Source organism: Leucopleurus acutus (assembly GCF_964270905.1).
Source record: "Leucopleurus acutus genome assembly, chromosome: 19".
NCBI classification, from domain to species: Eukaryota; Metazoa; Chordata; class Mammalia; order Artiodactyla; family Delphinidae; genus Leucopleurus; species Leucopleurus acutus.
Genome location: NC_139161.1, coordinates 33,128,052 through 33,141,682, shown reverse-complemented (window position 1 = coordinate 33,141,682; position 13,631 = coordinate 33,128,052).

Sequence of the window (13,631 nt, the reverse complement as noted above, 5' to 3'; positions counted from 1 at the left end):
TCTGACCCTTGCAGTGTGAGGGAAGGCTCCCGCTCACACAGAGATGAGAAGTCGTGGGTGGTTCCCAAGGGTCTTTTGTTAGCTTCTGCCTTCAGGCCTGCCCCAGTCTCCATGCTATACATCTATATCTATACCTCTATCTATCTATCATCTATCTATGTATCTATCATCTATCTATCTATCTATGTATCTATCTCTCTCTCTATCTATCATCTGTCATCTTTTTTTAGCTCCTGCTAATAACATGTAGAGCCAGGCCCAGACCCCCATGGTCTATGACAAGGCTGAGAACTATGTCAGCAGCTTACTAAACCCATTGCTTTCCCTTCTAGATATTCACCTAGACCACCTTTTCCAGCCTTCCTTTCATTTTGTGTGGCCAGACAACTGAATTCTGACCAATAGAGCATGAGCAGGAGTGATCCTGGGTGTCACTTCACGACTGGCCAACAAACATCTCCATCTACCCTTCTTCCTCTTCTCCTTCTTCTGGCTCCAGCAGATGCTCTGAGAAGAGGAGACTTAAGGAGGAAGGGACCTAGGTCTCTTGAGTCACTGAACTGTTACATGAGGGAGAAAAAAACCTTCCTGTACTAAGCCTTTGAGAACCTGGGGTTGGCTGTTGCAGTGGTCAGCCTACCCTGATTTGAGAACCTTCTTCTGCAGTCCATTGTCCTTATTTGAAGTCTTCACATCTTTGCCAGCCTCTTCCCCAGGCTGGGGAGTGGAGGATGGTTCCTCGTTAAAACCCAGACTCGTCACCTCTCGCATACAGGACCTTGTGGTTTACCTACCTCCAGGACAGACCTCCCACCCTGCTTTGGCCCAGCCTGTTGGGCTGGACCTTCAGAATATCACTGCCTGCCTCTTGCCTCAGTTTCTCCTGCATTTGAACAGTGTCCAGAGCTGTCCAGATGCCCTCAGGGGACCAGCCTCTATATCTATCCCTCCCCTAGCCTAGACCCTCTCCCTGGCCACTTGGTCCCTCCTCCATCCCTCACACCAGATATTCAGTTACATACCTAGAAATGAGGCCTAATGTTTCCTAGAGCACTGATCTTCCCATTTTTTAAAGAATAAATTTATTTTATTTATTTATTTATTTTTGGCTGCGTTCGATCTTCGTTGCTGTGGGCGGGCTTTCTCTAGTTGCAGGGAGCAGGCTTCTCATTGCGGTGGCTTCTTCCCATATTTTAACTCACATAACTCCCTAAAATTCTTTGTTAACCATGAACCCACATTGCACATTATAAAGCTAACATCTAAAATTTTTCACCACAAGTATAAATAGGTACAAACAGAGCACTAGCTGCTCTAAATATCAGCATTTTAATAAAGCACGACATGGCTCTTCTTAATGTAGCCAGTGAGGTACAAAACCCCAAGTGATCAGATACCTGCCAACATCCATTTGAAAAATGCAGGGCTTCCCTGGTGGCACAGTGGTTAAGAATCTGCCTGCCAATGCAGGGGACACGGGTTCAAGCCCTGGTCCCGGAAGATCCCACATGCCGCGAGCAACTAAGCCCGTGCGCCACAACTACTGAGCCTGCACTCTAGAGCTCGCGAGCCACAACTATTCAGTATGCGAGCCACAACTACTGAAGCCTGTGCGCCTAGAGCCCCTGCTCTACAACAAGAGAAGTCACCACAATGAGAGACCCGTGCACTACAACGAAGAGTAACCCCTGCTCGCTGCAACTAGAGAAAACCTGTGCACAGCAATAAAGACCCAATGCAGCCAAAAATAAAATAAAATGTAAAAATTTTTAAAAACAGAGTTAAAAAGAAATGCAGTTGGCATTTGTACATCACTTCTTTTTCCCTCAAAATCGTTATTTTCATGGTATTGTCCCTCATTGAATTTGTTTCTAATGTAATATATTTTGGGGCTTAAAAGTCTTGTATTGACCCTCCATATTTTTCAGCCGTGAAACCATATCTATAGACTGAGATTATTATTTTTTTCTCTCTGAACATAAGGCTGAAAAAGTTTTGAAAATGTTTCTTTAGGTGTGATTTACAGTTACCTTGACTACTACTATGCAATTGATCAAAACCACATATATATGTTAAATTTTTTTAATTTATTTTTTTGAAGTATAGTTGATTTACAATGTTGTGTTAATTTCTGCTGTACAGCAAAGTGATTCGGTTATACATATATATACATTCTTTTTCATATTCTTTTTCATTATGGTTTATCATAGGATATTGAATATGGTTTCCTGTGTTATATAGTAGGACCTAGTTGGTTATCCATTCTATATATAATAGCTTGCATCTGCTAATCCCAAATTACCAATCCATCCCTCCCCCACCCCCTCTCCCCCATGGCAACCACAAGTCTGTTCTCTATGTCTGTGAGTCTTATAAATTCATTTGTGTCATATTTTAGATTCCACATATAAGTGATATCATATGGTATTTGTCTTTCTCTTTCTGACTTACTTCACTTAGTATGATAATCTCTAGATCCATCCATACATATGTTAAATTTTTTGATAAATTTACTACTGACCTTTAAAAGCAAAACTTCAGTGGAATTGCAAATCTTGGGGAGATGGATGTGAGTGATTGTGGTGCCTTGACAACAAAAGACTTTGAAGACAGCCAACTTCCTCTTCATCCCTTGGTGCCCCAGGCATTTTTACACCTGGAACCAGAGCCCCCCCAACCCAAGTAAGACTTAGACTGTGCAGGAAGTATGCTTATTTTTGGTAAAGAGAGAGGAGTATGATTTTGAAAGGGGAGGAAAAGAAAGGAGTCCTCATCAACAGCACTTCCTTGGGCAGATCAGTTTAAGAAAAAGTACATATAGAAGTTGAGGATCTAGAAATTCCCTTAAAATTCGCCTGTGCACCCATATCCCACTACTCGCATGGCTCATCCAATTTGAAGGTTATGCTAGCTCAAAGCAGTGTGTTGGGGTGGGATGGATGGGGGGGTAGGGAGCAGGGAGGTCATTTGGCCAAGTCTTACATTTTTGAAGGGTTTAGGTTGTTTAATTAGGATGTTTGAGTTGTCATCAAATGAATCTAAATTCGCAGAGATAGAATGGCAATTTTTTTGGTAACTTTCTCTGGGCACTTCTTCACCTTTTGGAATACACCTTAAAAGCCATAAAATAGGAGTGGCCCCAAGCCTCCCTCACTCTCTGATGGGGAACAGGGTGGGTCTTGGGGGGCTCTACAAGGGCGGGTGATGGTTGAGCTGAGTGAGGAAAAGCAAGAGTTTGTGGGGAAAAGATGGGCAGGGATATTCCAGGTAGAAGCACAGAGGTGAGAGAAACCAGAACCCTCATTGGGGTGACAGCATTGTTGGATCATGGGGTCTTAGAAGCAGCATGGTGGAAAACGAGGTGTGGCCAGACCACGAATGTCCTTGCACATCACTCCGAGGCCTTTGGACTTTATCCTGATCAGGAGAATGACATTAGCAGATTCCTTATTAGAAAGATTATACTGGCAGCTATGTGGAAGATGGATTGCAAGGAATTAGGAGGAGTTGGAGGGTGAGGGAGGATCTTACATTAGTCTCTGAATAAGGCTCTAGAGATGAGATGGATGGATAGATTGGGAGGTTGCGTCCACAGGATTTGGTAGAAGAGTCAAGGATAGCTCTAAGGTTTCATTTATATGACCTCAGTTGATCAATGGGTCACAGCCAGGGATGAACAGAAGGATCATCTGGGGAGCTTGTGAAGACACCCTTGCCTGCCCCACCCTGAGACACGCAGCCTCTGGTGTGGAAGACCAGCCTGTTTTCCCTAGAAAATTCTCCTACTTGAGTTTCCCTTGTACACCCTTGGTTGAAGAGCACTGCACTGACTCTCAAAACACCCTGAGAGGAATATAGATCCAAGATTGGCAACTTTTCTCTGGCAAGCCTCAGAAAGTAAGGGAGGCTTCAGGCTATTTCTATCTTACGGATGTTAAGGTATATTTCAAAAGGTGAAGGAGTGCCCAAAGTTACCAAAAAAGTTTCCATTCTATCTCTGTGAATGTGTATTCATTTGGTGGCAAATCAAACACCCTAATTTGAGACCCTTCACCTTTGACTTAAAGAAACCAAGGCTCAAAGAGTTCTGAAATCAGAATTTCTGGAGCAGAGCTTACAAATAGGAAATGTAATGCCTGGATTCGCACCAAGCTTTTTGGACTCCCAAGCCCTCTACTGCTCCGGATGTGCTGATCCTTGCCCACCTGCCCTATACAGTCCCAAGTGGGGCTGGTGTGTTTATACCTTGTGAGCCCCAGCTCCATCTATGGCTGCCTGAACTAGGAGGGACACCTAACTCCAGAGAAGCCACTCCCTCTAACCAGCTGAGAGTTTGATCTAAGACAGTGGCTCTTAAACCTTGCCCCTCATTGGAATCACTTGGGGAACTTAAAAAATATCCTGATTCCCAGGTCATATTCAAACCAGTTGTTATCAGAATCTGCTGGGGTAGGTGGAACCCAGACATCAGTAGTTTAAAAAATTCCCCAGGTGATTCCAGTTACAGCTTGTGAATTAATACTCTAATGCTTTGGAGTTTACACTTGGGTTCAAACCCTGCCTCTGACATCCATTTATTTAATGAACAAATATTCATTGAGCATTCACTATGGAGAAGCTCTTTTTAACTAGTAACACTGTACTTAATTTTTCTGAGTCTCAGAGTCATTTAATGCCACCTTGTTTGCATTAAGCAACACATATAAAGCACCTGGCAACTTGAAATATTAGACATTCAACAAGTATTAGTTCCTTCTCTCACACTACCCAACTTCTCCTCTCCTTGACCTTGCAGGAGGTAAATAAGAAGCTCCAGGTAGGAGGGGCCCAGAGTTGGAGTCCTCATTCTGGCCTTTGAAATTCAAATGAGTAACACAGGACAGGACAGGACAGAACACAATGAGACCTTTTAGCACTTTTGTCCCTTAAGCTAGATTTACTTGTAAGATTCCTATTCTAACATATTATAGGAGAGTGAATGGATTAAAAAAGGACTCTTGGAGAATCTCTCATCTACTACCCTTATTTTAAGATTAGAAATCAAACGTTTGCTAGTGGAGACTGGATTCTATCGTAGGTTTGCAAACTCCTGGTCTAATGCTAATGCTGAAACATCAACCTTGCCTCCTAAGAAATGAAACTGAGAAGGACCCTGTGGGGCTCCTGGCCATGGAAGTCTTTCTATGTCCCCCATTTCTTATTTGTAGAGAGTAGACTCTAGCCTCCAAGGCCTTCCCTGAGTTCCAAAGGGCAGATACCAACAGCGGCTAATCAGGGAAGGGAGGTTAGGGTCCTGATTCTGCCTCAAGGCATGCACATAACAATATCTTCGAGCTCTTTACAGAACTTAAAACCCCCAACAAATGGAAGATGTTAGCATTCTTAAGTCCAGATTAAAGGAACCAGAGAAACTCATCAAGATTAAGAGACCACCTGAGACCAGATTAAAGGAGTGCGGGGGTGGGGGAGGGGGTGGGGGGGTGGGGGGGGGTGCCTGCACACACCCTAATCCTTATCAGCAACCCTGCCCTTGAACCACCGCTATAAAACCCCTCACCAAATCCTGCCTGGTTGCAATACACAGTTTTTGAGGTGCACGTGTCTTCTGTGTCCCCCTTTGCCTGGCAAAGCAATAAAGGTATTCTTCTCTACTTCGCCTAAAACTCTGTCTCAGAGTTTCCATTCAGCTCTGGTGCACAGAGGCCAAGTTTTCGGCATCAGAACCATCATCACGTCTTTAATTTTTCACTCTAAGGAAAACTGGTAGCGGCGCATCATGGAATATTCTACCCCATGATCAGCACTAATTTCTGAAAGCTTCCCCAAATTAGCATGTAAAACCATAATGCTTGCTTTACTAACATGACTGCACCCCACTCCCCAAACAGATTGCAGCTCCTAAGCCACGTCTACCTAGAAATTCTGAAGCCACCCCTGAAAATGTGTCCCAGGATGTAAGGATTCAGAGATTTATGCCCTTCAGTGTGGACCCACAGGAAAATTGTGCAGTTTTCCTGGGGAGTAGGTGGCTTCCAGCATGACACGAGGTCCAGCTACAAACCAGGTTTCTTCTCCAATTCTGTCCTTTCCCCTGGCAGCCTCCTGTGACTTGAGAAGGGGGTGAAAGGAAGGAGGGAGAAGGGCAGGTCTCTTCCTGAACCTCTCACATGAGGAAGACCCACTCAGGGAAGGAAATGATTCCCCTCCCTGTGCTGAGGCTCCCGACATGTCTGAACACCATTGCACCTCGGAGCGGTCCCTCATCTGTTTCTCATTAGGGCCCTTTCAGCAACCCTGTGAGGTGCTCCAGGTAGAATAAACAAGGAAATTGAGGGCTGACCCAAGTTCAAAGAGGAGGAGGCAACCTGAGCTGCAGAGTGGCTTTGACATCCCTACATTCCCTAAGGGACTGTACTGACCCCAGCCCATCATATGCCTCCTCAATGCTCTGAAAACATACCCCGACTTCCACAGCTATAATTAATGAATTTTGAATATATTAAAAAAATAAATGCCTCTGACGGGGTGCTGACTCCCCAACTTGCACCTGGTGCTTCGTCACCCACAACCTCTGAGATCAGATTAGGCTTTGTGAGCGAGAAGCCGGGGCTCGGGTGATTTCATCCGCGACAGGACTGCCTTTCCTAAAAATGAATCTTCCCCACCTATACCCTTATTCTCCTCTTCCTAACTTTTTTGTTCATAGCTTTGAAGGCCAGAACATGAGCCCTTTGACAAGGCTTCCGTGACAGCCCAGGGATGCCCCTCCTGCCCTGGAACCTTGAGAACCCCTTCTTTCAGGTGCCCCCTCCCCCTGCTGCCTCCCCAGAACTACAGAGGGATGTGGACACCCACAAAAGCCTCGTGAAAAGGAAGACCAAAGGGCCTTTCTTTCTTTTGAATGAAGATGAATCTCAGAAATAGAGGAAAAATTTTTAAAAGGAGACGGAGGTGGGAGAGCGGAAAGGAGATGAGACTTCCTTGGTCTCACAGTTCTCGGTGGGAAGCTTGGATTTGAGCTATTTGTGCGCTGAGATGGTTATTCTCCCCTCCCTCTGTCTCCTGCAGCCTCTCTCCTCCCCAACCCTCCTTCCTTCTCTCCCTTCCCGCACTCCCTTCCTCTCTCCCTTCTTCTCTCCCTTTATGTGGTGGTGGAGGGGGGATGTGAGCGGGTGGATGTGAATGAGAGGTGGGGAAGACCACAGATGGAACAGGAAAAGCCCAGACTTCCTGGCCCCCTCTCTGTGACCTTGTAAACACCACAGCTAACTGCCTGAAGCAATACCCATTTGCTAAAGTGACTATGTGAACAGGAAGCCCAGTGCCCATTCTCAGAAATCCACCCCAAGGCCCTTTTAGGATCGTGCAATAATGTTTGAGTCAGAGGATGCCTTTGAGATATTTCAGCGGGTAAACCCTTTCGTGTTGTAGCCCAGAGAAGGAAAAGGACTTGCTGAGTATCACACACAGCTAAGTGCAACTACAGTGATCCCCTACCTCCCAGGCCGGGCTCTGTTCAATAGAGCACCTGTCTCCTCTTGTGTTATTCTCCGTGTAGACCCAAGGGGTAGAGAGGATGGAGAAATAGAGGCCCTGGCTTCTAGGTGTTAGCATAGTCTTTAAGTATGCAAATCCTACTCATTCTTCAGGACAAACTGAAATGTCACTTTTCCTGTGAAATCTCCTCTAGTCTCCTGGTTGGATGCAGTTTCTCCCTCCTCTGGACCTCACTCCATTTCCAACCCAAGCTCTCCACCTGTCCTGCTCTTGTGACGGCTAACATCCTACAATGATACATTTGTCTATAAAGTAGCCCCTCCACAAAGACATCAACATCTTTGTGGGCAGAGACTGTATATTATGAATGGAAAACCGAACGTAACCCTAACTAACACAACGCTTCCTTTTTATTCTTTAATGTGTTTCTGTATTTGCATATCTTTTAAGCCAAGAGTGAAATAAAAGTGAAAAAAGAAGGACCTCATGGTGGAACACTGGTTCCATGAAGGCTGCCTGACCACACAGATCCTCCCCTAACAAAGTAAAAATGGAACTTACTTCCTCCAGGAAGTGTCTACCGAGGGCTGGGCGAGCTGGGGGGTAGGATAGGTCAGCCCTTGGTGTAGGCAGTAAGGGGTTCATTGTTTGAAGTGATTTTTTAAAATGATAATATCAATGTTCTCTGTTATTCAGTCATTTTCTGTTTTTGCAGAAGAAACATTTTCGAAGATTTTAACCAAATGCAATGATATTAGATGGATTTTCTGCTGAAGGTATTTTAGTAGAAATTCTCAACTGTGGAGACTTTGGAAAGCTGCTAGAATACATCCTGAAGGGAAACAAAGACACGGGGAGTATTGCAATTTCTGGAATTTATTGAGAAATGGGATATTTTCTGTATCTCAGCCAAACTCACCCTTAGGTAGGTATTAAAATTCCTACTTGTAAAACTGTTGCTTTGTGTGAAAGAAAATTTCAAAATTAAGACTGACTAATAAAAAAATTTGTTGATCTCCAATGAGTGAAGATAGCTTGACAGAGCTGGCTGCATTGTCTACTGAACATGAATATGCAAAGAAGACTAATTTTTTTTTTTTTTTTTTTTGGTGGTACGCAGGCCTCTCACTGTTGTGGCCTCTCCCGTTGCGGAGCAGAGGCTCCGGAAGCGCAGGCTCAGCGGCCATGGCTCACGGGCCCAGCCGCTCCGCGGCATGTGGGATCCTCCCGGACTGGGGCACGAACCCGTGTCCCCTGCATCGGCAGGCGGACTCTCAACCACTGCGCCACCAGGGAAGCCCAAAGAAGACTAATTTTGACAGAGAAGACTAATTTTAACAAAATCATTGACAAATTGATAGAAGTCAAGGCATGAACATAGAAGTTATAATATTATTCATTATTGCAGAAGACCAATATATAGGTATACTTTTTCTCCTTTGAAAGAAAATACATTCAGGGCTTCCCTGTTGGTGCAGTGGTTAAGAATCCGCCTACCAATGCAGGGAACAAGGGTTCAAGCCCTGGTCTGGGAAGATCCCACATGCTGCGAAGCCACTAAGCCCGTGTGCCACAACTACTGAGCCCGCGCACCTAGAGCCCGTGCTCCGCAACAAGAGAAGCCACCACAATGAGAAGCCCATGCACAGCAACAAAGAGTAGCCCTGCTTGCTGCAACTAGAGAAAGCCCGTGCGCAGCAACGAAGACTCAAAGCAGCCAAAGATAAATAAATAAATTTATAAAAAATAAAATAAAATACATTCATATAATTTAAAAGTATTAATATAGTACTTTTTTCCTTTTTTACTATATTTATCTTTTTATTACTGACAATTATGTATATGATATTCAATTAAAAAAATTGTCTTCTGGCTGTTATTATTTGTTTTAATTTGATTGTTACTGAATATAATCGTGTTGTACAGAGGAAAGGAAGTTAAAAATGATCTGTTCCAAATACACCCTGGGTGCCAGCTTGCCAAGGGTGCACACAATTTCCTCTTGATCCAATAAAACCTTTGACTTATCCATCCCCCACAGCATTTCAGAAACAAAGCTCCAATGAGGCTATGTCTCTGGTAAGTTAAGTTTTATCAGTTGTGTCTTCCTTATTAAATAGTAATCACCTTGGCTCTGGGTCCTAGTTCATTTTCACAAGTGTGAAAGGAGAGAGACAATTTCCCCCTTGGAATCAATCCCCTATAATGTATGTATCAGAGGGTTTCTTCACCTTGGCACTAGACATTTGGGGCCCGATCATTCTTTGCTGGGGCCGTTCTTTGCACCACAGGTTGTTCACCAGCATCCCTGGCCACTACCCACTGGGTGCCAATAGCATCCCTCCCCTCAGTGTGACAACCAAAATTGTCTCCAGAAACGGAGACAATTAGGCGGAGATTCAGCAGCTGGTATTGAAATGGACATGGAAGAGGCCCTCTCCTGAATTGTTGAACTTGAACAAGGCTCTGACCATTATTGAGCCTCTGTTTTCTGCAGCTATAAAGTTGGAATAAAACATCTACTTTGATTTGATGTCAAGTTCAAAAATGATAATAATGTATGTGAAGATGATTCATAGGCTCTAAATTTGTTTGTGAATGTGTAAGCACATCATTATAGAGAGGTAAAAATTTTTACACTGCAATTCAGTTGTGCAAAAAAAAAAAGAAAATTGCAGCACTAAAAAGTATCTATAATTGATTTCATCAATTTATTTGAGTTCCCAGAAAATTTAATTGGCCAATTAAAAGTAATTTCCTCTTTTCCAATTTAAAACAGGCTCTTTCATTCAACTTGAACTCTTTGGGTTAATAATTCAATCAATTCAAAGTACAAATGTCCAGGGCAGTTTCTCTCAAGATATCTCTCTACCTTCCTCTCTTTCTCCAGGGTGGAGGTGGAGGTGTCTGGGTAGAGATGGAACTTAAAAGTCCTACAGTAGCAGGGGGTAGTCACAGTTCCATGTGCTGCTATTGGGTATGTGCTGACCCGTGGTCCATTCTGGTCTGGTTCCTGGGTATATACCTAGGAAGGAAATCCCGCCTGGTCCTTCGGAGCTTTGTGTGGGGTCCCCGACTTGGCCTCCAGGGATGAGTTGCCACTCCCTGCAGCCATCTTATCTACCACCCAGATCTATTCTGGTTCTTCCTTTATTTCAGCCTCTGCATCTCCCTGTGGGTCCAGGAACTCTCAGATGTGTACCCCGCAACCAAGCTGGAGTCTGCCAGTCTCTGCAAGTTGGATCTCCTGGAAACCTTCCTCAGCCCTGGTGTCTGCTGCCCTGGGCTAAGACATTTGCATTTCCTGGGGTCGGGGATGGGTAAGTCATCCTATTTCCCTATCTGGGTGTTTCTAACCCCTGATAAATATCTTTCCTCCCCTCCTACCCACAACAACCTGAGTTTGACCTGGAGTGGAGGAGCAGAAACACCCACACCTCATACTTCTTGCCCTGACTTCTCTCTCTTCTATGCCCTCTTCTCAGACATGCAAATGCATTTCCTCCCCTTTACTGCTGGGTGTGGAATTCCCTTAATAACCTGTCTTCCTTCTTTGCTACTCCGTAGCTTTCCTCTCCCTCCCAGTGGCCATATGGCTGAAGGGATTCTGGGAAAGAAACAGATTCGTCAATAAGAGAAAATACATTTAGATGTATTTCAAAAATATTACAGTGAGGGCTCAGGGCCCAGTGGTGGGAAAGAAGAATTCTCTGAACATAAAAAGCATGCCCCAAACTGTCTTCACCCTTCAGCTTACTGTTCTACACAGAGACCAACTCCTGCCCTTGCAAAGCAAAACCCGTCCTCAGAGAGAATGTCTCTTAAACCTTTTAGACCTGCTTGCCCTTCTGAGTTTTCCTTTCTTTTCTTTTCCTCCTTGTTTTTCCATTGTCATCTCCTCTCTATCTGGATTTGGTTTCCTGTATGGTTTGCTCTTGGGAGTTGTCCCCTGGAAAGAGCCCCCTGGGTTAGCAGAGGGAGCTCTGCTTGCTTTGCCTTCTTTTCTGGGGAAGCTGGGCTGACACAGCTGCTCTGGCAACCATCGTTTCCAAGGAGAGCCGCCAAGCATTTGGAGCCTCCACGGAGGAAGCTGGGACAGCATCTCCTCACGGAAAAGCCATTCCAGTGGGTTCCTTCAGAGCCACCTAATAGGGCCAAGGCAGCCCCCAGAGTTACTCACCAGCCTGAGGCGCTCAGGAAGCAATCCCCAGTGGCTCCCTCAACAGCTCCCTTTGAAAATTCATATCCTACAACCTGTTCAGGGCCAACTATACATTCTTGATAGCACTCCAAACTCACACTATGAGCGCACGCGCGTGCGCGCGCACACACACACACACACACACACACACACACACACACACACCCGAACACATCTATCTCCCCTTCGGCTCTGTTGAAAAGCCTGGATTAATATAATGGAACTTCCTCTGCCTTATGGACTAAAATAACTCTGGCATCCCCCTTCTGGATGGATTTTAATTAGGAAAGACACAGCATTTAAATTATGCTTATTATTTGCAGTTGCTTGCTGTGGGTTTAGGAAAAGGCAATAGAAGTCATGTGAGCTGGAGTTTTTAATGGGATGCCTCTGGAAGGGAAAAAATGCCAAGGGCATTTTTAATCTTTTCTCCCCTTGTAATCATCCTGGCTGAGAAAAGAAGTCCAGGTTCCAATATCATCATCATTATCATCATCTTCATCATCACTAATATTCCTTGAGTGCCTACTCCATGCCAGAATAACAGCTAATAAGCATTTTATATGCATTGTCTTATTTAGTCAAAAGAATTAGAATTTGACCAACAGAACCTATAAGGGACCATCCATTTCTAGGGGAGACCAGGAACAAACCCTTAGCATGAATCAAGGGTTCCTTTCCTCCCTGGATCTGCCAGGTGCCTATCATAGTACCGGCTAAGAGTATGTATGTGATGAATCGATATATTAATAAATAAATGACTGAATGTAGTAGATGTGCTCAGAATGAATCATATGCAGAAGAAGCGTGTGTGGGAATAGAGTCCATCACTCCTTGGGGTTGAGTCCTGGTCACAGACCTTGCTTTTGAGTAGACCAGACAGGCAATGCATTATTCCATTCTCCAATGGATGGATAACGTGATGGTGGGATTTAAAATTTGGAAGAATAGAGAGAATTCCTCTCCCTAAAAGGTCTATTGGTATCTCAAAAGGGATAAACTTCCAGGCCACAATTATGATTTTAGGCAAGTTGTTAAACTCATCTGATTTTCCATTTCCTCTACTGTAAAGTGGCTGTGATGGTAATATCCACCTCAGGGAGTTTTCTGAGGATAATAAAAGATCAGATATGTAGCTAAGGAATGGGGGCTCCAATATATTAAATGCCTTTCCCATCATTACTCATTCAATCATTCAACAAATAGTTGATTATCTATTATGGTCCATACTCTATTCTAGATGCTGAGGATACGACAGTGAAAGGGACAGACCAGGCTCATTAGCGGGTCGGGGGGTGGGGGGCAGACAATAAACAAATAAAGTAGATAATTCCAGATTACAACAAATATGAGAGTAAAAGAAAGCAGAGTGAAAGGGCCATGATAGAGTAGGGTGGGGAAATTTATACGAAATCCTCAAGGAAGAACTCTAACAAAATTACCTGTGAAGCTTAGATCTGAATCATAAGAGGGAGAAGCCATGCAACTGGTGAAGAGCAGTTCAGTCAACAGCAAGCGCGGAGGCCCTGAGGCAGAAAGGACATTACCGCAATGTGGAAACAGAAGGTCAGTGAGCTTGGTGAGTGAGAAGGAGGGGGTCCAGGATAGAGCTAGACAGGTAGGCAGATGCCAGATCATGGGAGGTGTTACAGGACTTGGTGAGGAGTTTGGATTTTATTTTACATGCAGTGAAAATATTTGGAAGTTTTAGTAGGGGAGTAGCGTGTTCTGATTTACATTTTTAAAAGATCCCTCTGGCTGCCATATGGAGGATGAATTACGTGAGACGTATGTGGAAGTTAAGTAGAATGGTTGAGGGCAGAGGCGATGGTAGCAGGACTATGGGACAGTGACTCAAAGGAAAAGCTTGGGTTCAGGCAGTAAGGGAACTGGGAATAGAGCCTGGCCTGCTGCAGCACCTGCCCTTCTGGCC